Here is a 13,477-nt window from a genome sequence, read left to right on the forward strand (position 1 = left end):
AGATTTTAGGATGCTTTTAAAGATATCCCATTTTGTGGCAGTAATGGTACTAACCACGGTATTGCCCCTTTGAATCACTTTGCACGCGATGCAACTGCCACATTTGAACGTGCCATTCGGCTTCTTTGCCAGCCATGTCTCATTGGTAGGAGTGGTAAAGACACTATGCACCAATCTGTCTCTGAGATTACATCCCCTCCGATGTAATCAACGGGTACTCACCTATGAGATGTCCCACATCTGGGTCGGGTCTGATTTTAGAATTCCCCAGTGGTCTCCCAAGACTTTGCGTACCTCCTTGTATGCTTAGTCATAGATGCCAATAATTCTGATCTTAGCATCTTGAACATTACGATTCTTTGGATGTAACAAGCTTTCTCTATTGCATGCCACCGCATGCTGATAGGCTTCCCTAAGGGGTGATAAGGGATAACCTCTCTGTATAAACCTTCTCTGGAGATCATTTGCTGCCAGCTTGAAGTCATCCCACTCTGAACAATTCCATCGGGCCCTTAAGTACTAGCCTTTGGGAATACTTCGTTTTAGTGTGTGAGGATGCCCGCTTTCCCACCTGAGTAAAGTGTTAGTCGCTGTGGGTTTTCTGAACATCCTGGTCACTATTTTTCTGGATTTGTCAATGTTGATCGAGAGATCCAGAAAGGTCAAGTGCATTTCATTGATGTACTGCATCTTCATCCAAGACTTTAAGACCGATTTTTACAAACTCTTTGTTTTTCTGGATATTGGCTATTGGAACTGGTCACATACGGAACTAGTCACCTCTTGAATTCCCTCTAGCATTCTGTTTTTTTTTTAACCACACCTGAAACCATACCTGAGACACCCCCAGTGATGGGATTTTTGTCATGTAGAAGAATTAGACCAGGGGTAGGCAACCTCAGGCAATCCAGCTGTTGTGAAACTACAACTCCCAGCATACATACTTGCTCTGCTCTTCTAAAAATTCACATATAAATGAATGGAGCATGTTGGGAATTGTAGTTTCACAACAGCTGGAGTGCCAGAGGTTTCTGATCCCTGATTTAGAATATGCCATTACTATACTGGACCTTTTCAATTCCCTTATTACAATCTATATACACAGAAGAGCCTAAACATATCCAAAGTACAGTCCCAGCTGGTATCTTATTTTTATCTGAAATTGTCACCTCTATATGGGACATTCTTCTACACAGTACTGTATGTGACATTAACAGAGCTATGGCTGAAATGAATGGAGTTCTGAATTAATGCCAATGGTATCATCAATCTCGTATCACATAGATAACCAACTAATCTCAGAAGATAAGATCTTGGTTTAGCAATCAGATTAAATATATCAATTTAGTACAGATAATGCTGGGTTTGTAATCATTGATTTGGACTTTGACCACCTAAGGATTTTTACATTTATGATGCAATTAAAATCAATTTCTAATTCAATCATATTTTTACAGAATACATTTATTTAACTTTTAAATAGCTAAGGATGTTTAAAGAGAATGTCCAAAAAAGACTTTGTGGTATGTGTTATAATGGTCAGATCTGTTAGGAGACCCAGGTAATATGGTAAATTAGACTGTCCTTTTGCTCAATGGAAAGATGACCTTGAATGTACATTTAGATGGCAGTCATGGAAATCTTAAAACCAGGGGCGGACCATTAGTGGGCTGCATCGCAATAATAATAACAATCCGTATAGAAGATCTTTTGGTGTGCATTGCTTTTTTGTGTGCTGCGTCATAAAAACAACCCCATAGAAAAATGAAAGAGTGGTTCTGAATTCAGCTTGGTATCAAGAGGTTTTTAATGTTGTATCTCTGGACTGCAAAGCTTCCACGTAAGACAGGTTATTCTGAGAATCCCACATATATAGCAATTATTAATAACCACAGAAAATTATAAGAACAAATGTTCAGCAACAACAAATTCTACCATGTTGCCCTGACCATGAGAAGAATAAGGGTCAGCTCACACCATTGCTATTGATTTCCATTGTTCTCCTCGATGACAGACCCAGAACAACAAAAATAATGGAGGTGCTGGATTCGGCATGTAAGTGACCCAAACGGAACCAATCAGATGCAATTGACTATAATAGGGTCCTTCAGCAGTCTTTACTCTGCATGCAGGACTTTACTCTCCACTAATTTTGATGGAATCTGTGATGTAGGCTCCAAATGGAGCCTCCAGCGCAGATATGAACAAGCTAGGCTACCATTTTAACAGCAGCAATCACTTACTGTCATAATATCACCTATGAACTCCATTAGGATTTCTCCTGTATATAGTGGTCTTCTTAAAAGATATTAGAGAATTGCTGGTTATGTAGTTCCTCAGTATATAAGTTTGTATTCATCCAAGAACTTCACAGTTTGCTGCTAAGAGCACCAGAAAACCTTCAGCTTTATCTGCAAATAGTGGCCAGTTTTAAAACACAGTTGATAAGATTGCATGAGATCTGCAATAAAATATTGAGATATGCAGACAGTAATAATGGCAGGTCTATTGTTAAAGATATTTATTTTTATCTCAACTGATTAGATGTGGCTTTCCATAAATTGTAGATCATGTGTCCATACTTAAAGGGAATCTGTCACCAGTTTTATGCTGCTAGATTCTAACAGCAAATGATTTCTGATATTCATGAGCTTCTGACTTTCTCCGTCCCTGTGCCACCGATTTACAGTTTTTTTCCCAACCGAAATCAATAGCAGGGTGGGCAGCTAAAACCAGGAGCTAATGGATATTCAGGACTCATCAGCACGTGCTGGAGCTGTTCAATAGAAGATTTTAGTAAAAAGGCTGGGTCAATTAATAAAAGTGACCCAGCATTTTGCTATGGGGATCTGTTACTAGTTTATATTGCCCATAATTAGGGAAGCAAACAATTGGTGACAGATTCCCTTTAAGTTGGCATTAAATGTGAACATCTCCTACTGATGTCGTGAGGGTGCCTATTGTATTCATTGTAATGCAATGTAATACATGTAATACACTGCCAGAATGATATGAGGGTGGTCTAAGATGTCCCTCGAGGTGCAGCTTTGCACTTGTCATGGTGCTCCTACCTGGATATCCAGGAACCCCAGGCGTTGCCGGACGAAGCAGAGCAAATAGGGTGAATAGGTGGTGGAGAGGATGATGAAAGAAATTGAGTCCAGACTTTTCATGAAGTTCAACTGCAGCTTTACTTTGCATAAACGTTTCTTCAAATGGTTTACAGACTTAGTCTTGGTTCCCAGCAAGCTTCAGCATGAAAATGGCAGGCAAACCCTCTCGGCTCTGCTATGCTGACAGGATTAAATAGGAACTTTTCCTTTTGCTTTCTGCTGCAACTTCTCTCTTTGTCTGACTCTATGGCAAGGCACAGGGCAACTTCTTCCTGGCTAATGAGACTTCTAGAAGTGGTCTCTCTGCTCCAGCAGAACTGAAGGTGTTCTGGCTAATGTGGGCAACACACATCCAGGAGGGACGCAGCACTGCACACCTGCTTCCTTAGCAGGGGTCAGCTAGAACTAACTGGAAGTAACTGGTCCCCACCCTTCCTGCAGGTCATGGGACTCGCCCACTCCTCCACAGGTGGGGTTAGAATGGACTGGAAGGTTCCATTCTATTCTACATACTTCTCTGCCATATTCGTTGCCACCTGCTGGTGAACCAGACACATTACATTTGAACATAAACAGATACATAACAGGAAATGCACAATATATGGGACCTGGAATAGATGAATAAAATGACATTGAGATTGCATGTCCAGGTAAGATAAGATAAGATAAGATAAGATGCCTTTATTGTCACTGTACAATACAATGTAATACAATGTACAATACAATGAAATGTTGTTTGGAGCAATCCTAGATGCCATGGACAGAGGAACAAGAACTGACATTTAAACTAAAGCATTACACTAGAAAAAAAAAAAACATTGCACTAGAAAGCATTACTATTCACAGTTCACAGCATATATATAGCAAGAGCAAAGTAGGAAGTGCTTATGAGTATATATACACACTGATCAGACACCACTGCAGACAAGAGATCATCATGGGTTCATGAATGCAGCAGTCACTTTCAGTCTGTGGTAGTTTCTATCCTAGGAAGGGGCAATAGAGCATTTAAGAGACTGATTGCTTTGGGGTAAAAGCTGTTCTTCAGCCTAGTGGTGCGGGCGTGTAGGGCTCTAAGACGCCTACCAGAGGGTAGGGGAATGAAAAGGCTGTGGCCGGGGTGAGTTGGATCCACGCAGATAATTTTTGCCCTGTTGCTGCAGCGAGCAGTGAAGATGTCATCCAGTGATGGTAACTGAGTACCAGTGATTCTGCCAGCCATTCTGATGATGCGCTTGAGGGTCTTCTTGTCCTCAGAAGAGCAGCCGGAGTACCACACTGTACAGGGCGTAGGTGTGATAATGCCACTCGGGTGTTACACATGATGCCGATAATCGGGCATCTTTCATCCATCTTCTATGCTTTCATCCATCAGTGGCGGATCACAATAGGGACGTTCGGGTCGGCAGCCCCGGGCCCAGCACCGCTGGGGGGCCCAATGCTGACCCGAACGCCCACATACTGCTGCGGGGCACGGGAGCGCATAGCTCCCTGTCCCGTCCGCGATCACCGCCATAGGCTTCAGGCCTTGAAGGCCTGAGGCCTATGCGGTAGAGAAATCCTGGCGCAGGCGTGTGTGATGACGTCATCGCGCGCCTGTGCCGGGACGCAGCACTGTGACGTGCCTGACTCTGCGAGCAAGCACTGGACATACAGTAGGTGAGTATTTATCTTTTCATTTTTTTGTTCATTTATTTTTATTTTTATTTCATGTGCCTACTTTGGGGGGGGGGGGGCACACAGGAGGACATATTAGGGAAGTTAAATCGAGTACATTGGGGGCTGTATGGGGCCAAATTATTATGGGAGGGAATACTATGTGGGGGCAGTGTGGGGGCTAATTACTATGTGGGGGCAGTGTGGGGGCTAATTACTGTGTGGGGGCTAATTACTATGTGGGGGCAGTGTGGGGGCTAATTACTGTGTGGGGGCTAATTACTATGTGGGGGCAGTGTGGGGGCTAATTACTATGTGGGGGCAGTGTGGGGGCTAATTACTATGTGGGGGCAGTGTGGGGGCTAATTACTATGTGGGGGCTAATTACTATGTGGGGGCAGTGTGGGGGCTAATTACAGTGTGGGGGCTAATTACTATGTGGGGGCAGTGTGGGGGCTAATTACTATGTGGGGGCAGTGTGGGGGCTAATTACTATGTGGGGGCAGTGTGGGGGATAATTACTATGTGGGGGCAGTGTGGGGGCTAATTACTGTGTGGGGGCTAATTACTATGTGGGGGCAGTGTGGGGGCTAATTACAGTGTGGGGGCTAATTACTATGTGGGGGCAGTGTGGGGGCTAATTACTATGTGGGGGCAGTGTGGGGGCTAATTACTATGTGGGGGCAGTGTGGGGGCCAATTACAGTGTGGGGGCTAATTACTATGTGGGGGCAGTGTGGGGGCTAATTACTATGTGGGGCAGTGTGGGGGCTAATTACTATGTGGGGGCAGTGTGGGGGCTAATTACTATGTGGGGGCAGTGTGGGGGCTAATTACTATGTGGGGGCAGTGTGGGGGCTAATTACTATGTGGGGGCAGTGTGGGGGCTAATTACTATGTGGGGGCAGTGTGGGGGCTAATTACTATGTGGGGCAGTGTGGGGGCTAATTACTATGTGGGGCAGTGTGGGGGCTAATTACTATGTGGGGGCAGTGTGGGGGCTAATTACTATGTGGGGGCAGTGTGGGGGCTAATTACTGTGTGGGGGCAGTGTGGGGGCTAATTACTATGTGGGGGCAGTGTGGGGGCTAATTACTATGTGGGGGCAGTGTGGGGGCTAATTACTATGTGGGGCAGTGTGGGGACAAATTACTATATGGGGCAGTGTGGGGACAAATTACTATATGGGGCAGTGTGGGGGCAAATTACTATATGGGGCAGTGTGGGGGCAAATTACTATATGGGGCAGTGTAGGGGAAATTGCCATGTGGGGGCAGTGTGGGGGCTAATTACTATGTGGGGACAGTGTGGGGAAATTGCTATGTGGGGGAAAATTACTATGTGGGGAAAACTATTGGGTGGGGAAAACTATTGTGTGGGGGCAGTGTGGGCAAATTACTATGTGGGGGCAGTGTGGTAAAAATTACTATGTGGGGGCAGTGTAGAGCAAATTACTGTGTGGGGGCAAACTACTATATGGGGGCAGTTTGGGGGAAATTACTGTGTGGGGCAAATTACTATAGGGGGATTACTATGTGGGGGCAGTGTGGTGGAAATTACTATATGGGGGTGTTGCTATTGGAGAGGCACTGTAGGGGCAATTCTATTATTTCTGGGGACACTATACAGGGATTATTGCCTGGAGCACAATAGAGGGTGTTATTATTACTGGGGGCACTCTAAGGGACATTATAGCTGCTGTGGACACTATAGGAACATTTGGGTTAATTTATCAAACTGGTGTAAAGTAGAACTGGCTTAGTTGCCCATAGCAGCCAATCAGATTCCACCTTTCATATTTGACAGCTCTTTTGGAAATCCAGTTCTACTTTACACCAGTTTGATAAATTACCCCAATTACGTCTATTATGGTCACTATTTTTTCAGCAGTATAGTTCCTGGGACATTGGGGAGCACAACGGGCACAGTATTGGGAGTGGCAGCAGGATGACACTGTGGGGACACCAAGATGAGGAGGTTGATGGAAAAATTGAGAAATCTAACGTGTCTGTGTTACAAACTGTAGAGACGAGATATGGCTGAAAGAATTTGCCATGGTGGTCTGGGTCAAATGGAGGAGAAGCGGAAAGAGAAGGTCTACATGACAGGAGATGTCACTGGATGTAAGAGGTATGTGGTGCTGTATTCTCCTCCATGTCTTTTTTATTACAATTATATGTATTTTAAATTTGGCGACCACATTTTTCAGTTTAGGACCCAATTTGGGGTATTTTCTTTTTGTCTGAAGATGTCATATGGCCTAAGAAGAGACTGTGGCGCCCATGAAGCACCGCAGCCTCTTCAAAAAAAAAAAAAAAAAAATGGAGGAGGGGGGGGGGGGCAAGTTTGGTAGACAGCCCCGGGCCTATCATGCACTTAATCCGCCCCTGTTCAGGATTGGTCAATTACCTTATTGGTCAGCGTTTCTATTGGTGAAATCGGTTGCTGTCCGGTTGCTGGGCTGGTGAAATCTGTTGCTGTCCGGTTGCTGGGCTAGTTCCTATTTTTATCACAAAGCTGGATTGGTTAGCAGGGAGCTGTGGCGAAAATTCTGGCTATTTATGGAGGCATCTTACCTGTGGAGAGCAGTCGACGCGTCAAGAGCGAAGAAGAAGCTTGTCCCGCCCTCCCTCCCTGTAATTTTGTCGCGGTCTTTGTTTTATTTTAGGGGGGGGGGTTAGTCGCTCAGAATTCTGGATGGACTTCAATTATTTCACTAACGGACTTTAATATTTATTCAATATGAATTTTATATTGGTTTTAAAATGGTTGAGTTATGTAACCCCCAAGAATTTAATAAAGACCGCGGCCTTTTCATCCATATTGAGGTTTGTGTTATTTATTATTTATATAAGGTTTATTGTTGAATATGGCACCATTGTAATACCCAGTTGTCAATTCATTTATAGATTTCCAGGATGAATAACACAATGCAGACCATGTGATGAGATGTTTCTATGTTCCTTCTGCTGATGGTGTGGTTTTCATATTAAAAGGAGATGCAAAGAGCAAGACCAAAAAAATTTGTTGCTCTACTAGTTTTCCACCACATCTAAGTCCTTGATCCACCTCTGTACAGAATATGTAAAACTATAGTCTTTTTGTAATGTATCTTCATTGCATTTTTACTTTTTTCCATTACCGTTTTATTGTTACTTTGAGACTATGTTCACATGAATATATTAGCACATGGAATATCCGCAACAAAATTCATTTTCTGCCATTTTTTATTTATTTAACCATTTGAAGTGGATTTTGGGGCCTATTTAGGTCTTCCATTGATTTCCGAGAAAAGTTCCATATGGATTCTGCACCAAAAATAAAACTGTTGCTATTTTTTCAACAATGATTTTCAATCCATGAGTCAAACAAAATGCCCCATATGAATTACAGCAGGGATTTCCCACTGAAAACAAAAGGAAGTGGATTTAGCAAAGATTCCAGGCAGATTTATGTGCAGGCCATCGTCCTTACCAGAATGAATCCAATTGGGCCTATGCCCAGGGATGCTGCCCAAGCCCTTCTCATAGTCGCTGGGACAGGTACATAATGATCTGATGCTCCCAGCATTAATTAACGATGGGAGCACCAAGTACTTATGTACCTGGCAGGTGGCCTCAGGTCCACTTTCTGAATTCAACTGTATTGCTGTTCTGGGGATGCAGTTGAATACTGCAATAGGGCACAGGAGATGATTGTGCCAATGGCAGTGAAATGGCATAGACAGTTGCGAAAGAATGACTTGATAGAGACCGCCTGGTCTGGGTCCCAGATGTAGTGATGATGTCATCATGACGGCCTGCGCCAGGATACAGAAATCTCAGGGGGCCAGAAGAAGCCTACATTGCTGACAGCTTCAGGGAACATAACTGTAAGTGAGTGTTAGTTTTGTTTTTTCCCCTGGCCGCCTGGGGGTACTATAGGGACATTATTGGGGGCAACATGAGGGGCATTACTGGGTGTACTATATGGACATTACTGGGGATATGGTGGGGGGAATTATAGCTACATTACTGGGAGCATCATTATTACTGGAGGCACAATAGGGGACATTACTCCTGGGGGAATTATAGGGGCACTGATAGGGGAATTATAGGGTGGAGGGGCTATAGTGGCATTAATATTACTGTGGCACACTAGGGGGCATTATTATTACTGAAGATACTATAGGGGAGTTATTTATACTGGAAGCACTATCGGGACGTTATTATTACTGGTGGCACTATAGGGGACTTTATTATTACTGAGATCACTTTTTTCTGCTGTATAGTATTTGGAGACATTGTGGAATATAGTGGGCACAGTGTTGGGGGCAGCAGCAGTATGACACTGTTGGGGCACCAGAGTGAGGAAGATGGGTGAAAAGTGAGGAATCTAAGATGTCTGTGTGGCAAACTCTGCAGAGACAAGAAGTAGCTGAAATAATTTGGTCATAATGGAAAAGAAGGAATGTCTATATCACAGGAGAAACCACTGGATGTAATAGGTATATATTGCTGTATTCTCCAGTACAGTGGTGTTTGTAAGTTTGTGGACCCTTCATCATTTTCTATATTTCTACATAAAGTTGACCTAAACGAACATAAGATTTTCACACAAATAGATAAAGATAACCAAATTAAACAAAGTGGTCAAAAATATTTGACATGTGGGAGAGATTTGCTAAAACCTCATCCACGTTTGCTGGTACTGTAATACAGTTCAGATTTATCACACGCATGTCTGCAATGGCAAATCCACAGTGTATCTGTCCCATGTGGGAGTACCCTCCATGTTAAATGCCTACTTGTAGTAATAAAAGAAATGTCCAGGATACAGATTGAGGATCATTTACTGAAGACGCCAGCCTTCGTAAAAACCCTGCTGGAAAAAGATCCAACCAATTTATTTAAAGACGCCCTCCTCTTAATGAATTTGTCACATCTTCTGCTCTCTGCCCAGAACAGAAATCTACAGTCGTGGCCAAAAGTTTTGAGAATTACATAAATATTTGAAATTGGAAAAGTTGCTGCTTAAGTTTTTATAATAGCAATTTGCATATACTCCAGAATGTTATGAAGAGTGATCAGATGAATTGCATAGTCCTTCTTTGCCATGAAAATTAACTTAATCCCCAAAAAAACTTTCCACTGCATTTCATTGCTGTCATTAAAGGACCTGCTGAGATCATTTCAGTAATCGTCTTGTTATCTCAGGTGAGAATGTTGACGAGCACAAGGCTGGAGATCATTATGTCAGGCTGATTGGGTTAAAATGGCAGACTTGACATGTTAAAAGGAGGGTGATGCTTGAAATCATTGTTCTTCCATTGTTAACCATGGTGACCTGCAAAGAAACGCGTTCAGCCATCATTGCGTTGCATAAAAATGGTTTCACAGGCAAGGATATTGTGGCTACTAAGATTGCACCTCAATCAACAATTTATAGAATCATCAAGAACTTCAAGGAAAGAGGTTCAATTCTTGTTAAGAAGGCTTCAGGGCATCCAAGAAAGTCCAGCAAGTGCCAGGATTATCTCCTAAAGAGGATTCAGCTGCGGGATTGGAGTGCCACCAGTGCAGAGCTTGCTCAGGAATGGCAGCAGGCAGGTGTGAGCGCATCTGCACGCACAGTGAGGCGAAGACTTTTGGAAGATGGCCTGGTGTCAAGAAGGGCAGCAAAGAAGCCATTTCTCTCCAAAAAAATCAGGGACAGATTGATCTTCTGCAGAAAGTTTGGTGAATGGACTGCTGAGGACTGGGGCAAAGTCATATTCTCTGATAAAGCCTCTTTCCGATTGTTTGGGGCATCTGGAAAAAGGCTTGTCCGGAGAAGAAAAGTTGAGCGCTACCATCAGTCCTGTGTCATGCCAACAGTAAAGCATCCTGAGACCATTCATGTGTGGGGTTGCTTCTCATCCAAGGGAGTGGGCTCACTCACAATTTTGCCCAAAAACACAGCCATTAATAAAGAATGGTACCAAAACACCCTCAGCAACTTCTTCCAACAATCCAACAACAGTTTGGTGAAGAACAATGCATTTTCCTGCACGATGGAGCACCGTGCCATAAGGCAAAAGTGACAACTAAGTGGCTCGGGGACCAAAACATTGACATTTTGGGTCCATGGGCTGGAAACTCCCCAGATCTTAATCCCATTAAGAACTTGTGGTCAATCCTCAAGAGGCGGGTGGACAAACAAAAACCCACTAATTCTGACAAACTCCAAGAAGTGATTATGAAAGAATGGGTTGCTATCAGTCAGGAATTGGCCCAGAAGTTGATTGAGAGTATGCCCAGTCGAATTGCAGAGGTCCTGAAAAAGAAGGGCCAACACTGCAAATACTGACTCTTTGCATAAATGTCATGTAATTGTCGATAAAAGCCTTTGAAACGTATGAAGTGCGTGTAATTATATTTGACTACATGACAGAAACAACTGAAACAAAGATCTAAAAGCAGTTTAGCAGCAAACTTTGTGAAAACTAATATTTGTGTCATTCTCAAAACTTTTGGCCACAACTGTACACTAGCCAAGAGCTGGAGTATATGTCTGGTGTAATGTGCGTCAGATTTCTGGCACACGTTTTTAAATGAGTCGTGCCATGGAGCTCCCGTCTGTGGCCCGCCTCCTACCAACCACACCCCTGGCAAGGGTGTCGGAAAAAAACTAAAAAGACGTAAATTTTGTTGCAAATTAGCACTTGCGTCAGAATTTGTGACTTTTCTACACCAGAAAATGAGCTTAAAGTTATAGTAAATGACCCCCATTGTCTTTTTTATCTCCACTTTGGCTTCTAGCCCTGCACTATATTCTTTCGGAGAATTCCAAATCTGTTTATACAAGTAAAGTCACTAGTTAATGAGTAATCCATGTATCTGCTGGAAACAAACAGTTGTGCGACTCTGTCAGAGAGACAGACTCATTTCTACATCTAGATTTCTGAACTTCAGAGGCAAAAAGCATTTATGACGGCAACCAAGTCATACTCCTGTGTTGAAAAGGCAATTTAGGTAAGTAAAGTTGCCTATTTGGGTTTACTGCTTCTTGATGTAGTAGATCCCCCCCCCCCCTCATTTTATAGTAAAATATAGATACCATGTCACCTAACAATAACTAATCCAATTGTTTCAGAGGTTTCAGATTTTCATTTGCTAGAATCATTGATATTTATTGGATTTGCTTTTACTGCTTAATTGTGGCCAATGTTTTGTATTAATAATTTATACTTTTGACCGCTGCTACTGTTGCTGATAGATCAGTGTCAGTTTGGCATACCAACTTAGGCTACTTTGACACATGAGGCACAGCAATCCAGCAGGCTGTTCCAGCACATTTCCAGCCTACCAGAATTCTCTGGATCCAGCATAGCTGGATAGTGCGTCATGGTCTCTGGACCTCACTGAGTATAATGGGCACTAGTGGGGATCCAGCTGCTCCCCGTTATAAATGCCGGGATTTGGCTGGACAAAAAACGGTGCAAGCAGCAATTTTTGCCTGGCCGAATTGTAGCATTTATGCCGATGGAGTGGCCAGATCCCCGCTGGTTCCTATGATAGTCAATGTGGTCTAGCGAGCATGTGGATCCAGAGAACTCTGGTAGGGTGTTCTCTGCCGGAATTTAGCCTGCTGGATTCCTGTGCCACATGTGTGAAACTAGCCTACCTCTATTCTCATTTCTGGTCTATGCCAAAGTTGTTTTTATACCTGGCATTATTGGCACTATTGTTACTATTTACCATCTCTATGATGGTGACACTGAATGAAGCACCAATTACTTATTATTATGCCTAATGATGGCAGATTGCACTTTCAGGGTCATGGCCACACGAGGTAGAATTTCCACAGGAAAACCAAGAGCAAGGGCGCATTCACACGGCCGTGCTGTGTTTTGCGTTCTGCAAATTGCGTATCCGCAACACTCGGATGTCGCCCACGTGCGTTCCTCAAGTTGCGGAACGGAACTGGCGGCCCATTATAGAAATGCCTATTCTTGTCCGCGATTGCATTTTTTGTGGGGCCACGGGACAGAACATCGGATGCAGACAACACATGGTGTGCTGTCGCATCTTTTGCAGCCACTTGAAATCAATGGCTCCGCACCCGTTCCGCAAAATTGGAATTGAGCCCTTAATCTAAGGCAAAATGTTCTTCAGATTCTGGCCTTTGCGTTGCACAGAGTAAAATCTGTAATGGAAATATGCAGCATAAATCGCCATCACCCAAATTTAAAATAAGCACTGCAGGTCAATTTATGCTGTGGATTTTTTTTCACAATGTGTGGTTGTGATTTTTGCTGGTGCTGTACAACGCTGAAGATTTGGCAGATCTGCAGCATATACAACTCATGTTGACTTAACCTAATAATGTCAAATCTGTGGTCGAATCTTTAAGTTATGCCTTATGCACACAACCGTGTCCGTTTTGCAGTCAGCAAATCACAGATCCGCATAAAATGGATACTGTCCATGTGCGGTCCACATTTTTGGGTGGACCCATTGACAATGGGTCTGTGATCTGCATTTTGCAGACATATTATATCTTATTGTAGAAAGGACATATGGATGTGGAAGGCACTCGGCTGATCTGTGTCCTTTCTGCATCCATATGTCAATTTCGAAAAAAGGTAGAACATGCTCTATACTTGTCCCCAAAATGCGGATCACAAACCCACTGCAAAATATGCAGATGCAACACATTGATATCAATATGAGCCTATTAAATGCTACC

General features: G+C 43.3%; 1 protein-coding gene across 2 annotated transcripts in view; it reads left to right on the top strand.

The window, feature by feature from the left end:
• Positions 1-11,652: 11,652 nt before the first annotated feature.
• Positions 11,653-13,477, top strand: part of NR1H4 (nuclear receptor subfamily 1 group H member 4) — a 146,652-nt gene continuing 144,827 nt past the window's right edge. The window contains exon 1 of one of the 2 annotated variants that reach the window (XM_040407166.1): positions 11,653-11,760. The gene's annotated coding sequence lies outside the window, so the exon portion shown is untranslated. The remainder of the gene's footprint in view (positions 11,761-13,477) is intronic. The other variant, XM_040407184.1, reaches the window with a different exon arrangement.

The sequence above is a fragment of the Bufo bufo genome, chromosome 1, assembly GCF_905171765.1.
Source record: "Bufo bufo chromosome 1, aBufBuf1.1, whole genome shotgun sequence".
Classification (NCBI taxonomy): domain Eukaryota; kingdom Metazoa; phylum Chordata; class Amphibia; order Anura; family Bufonidae; genus Bufo; species Bufo bufo.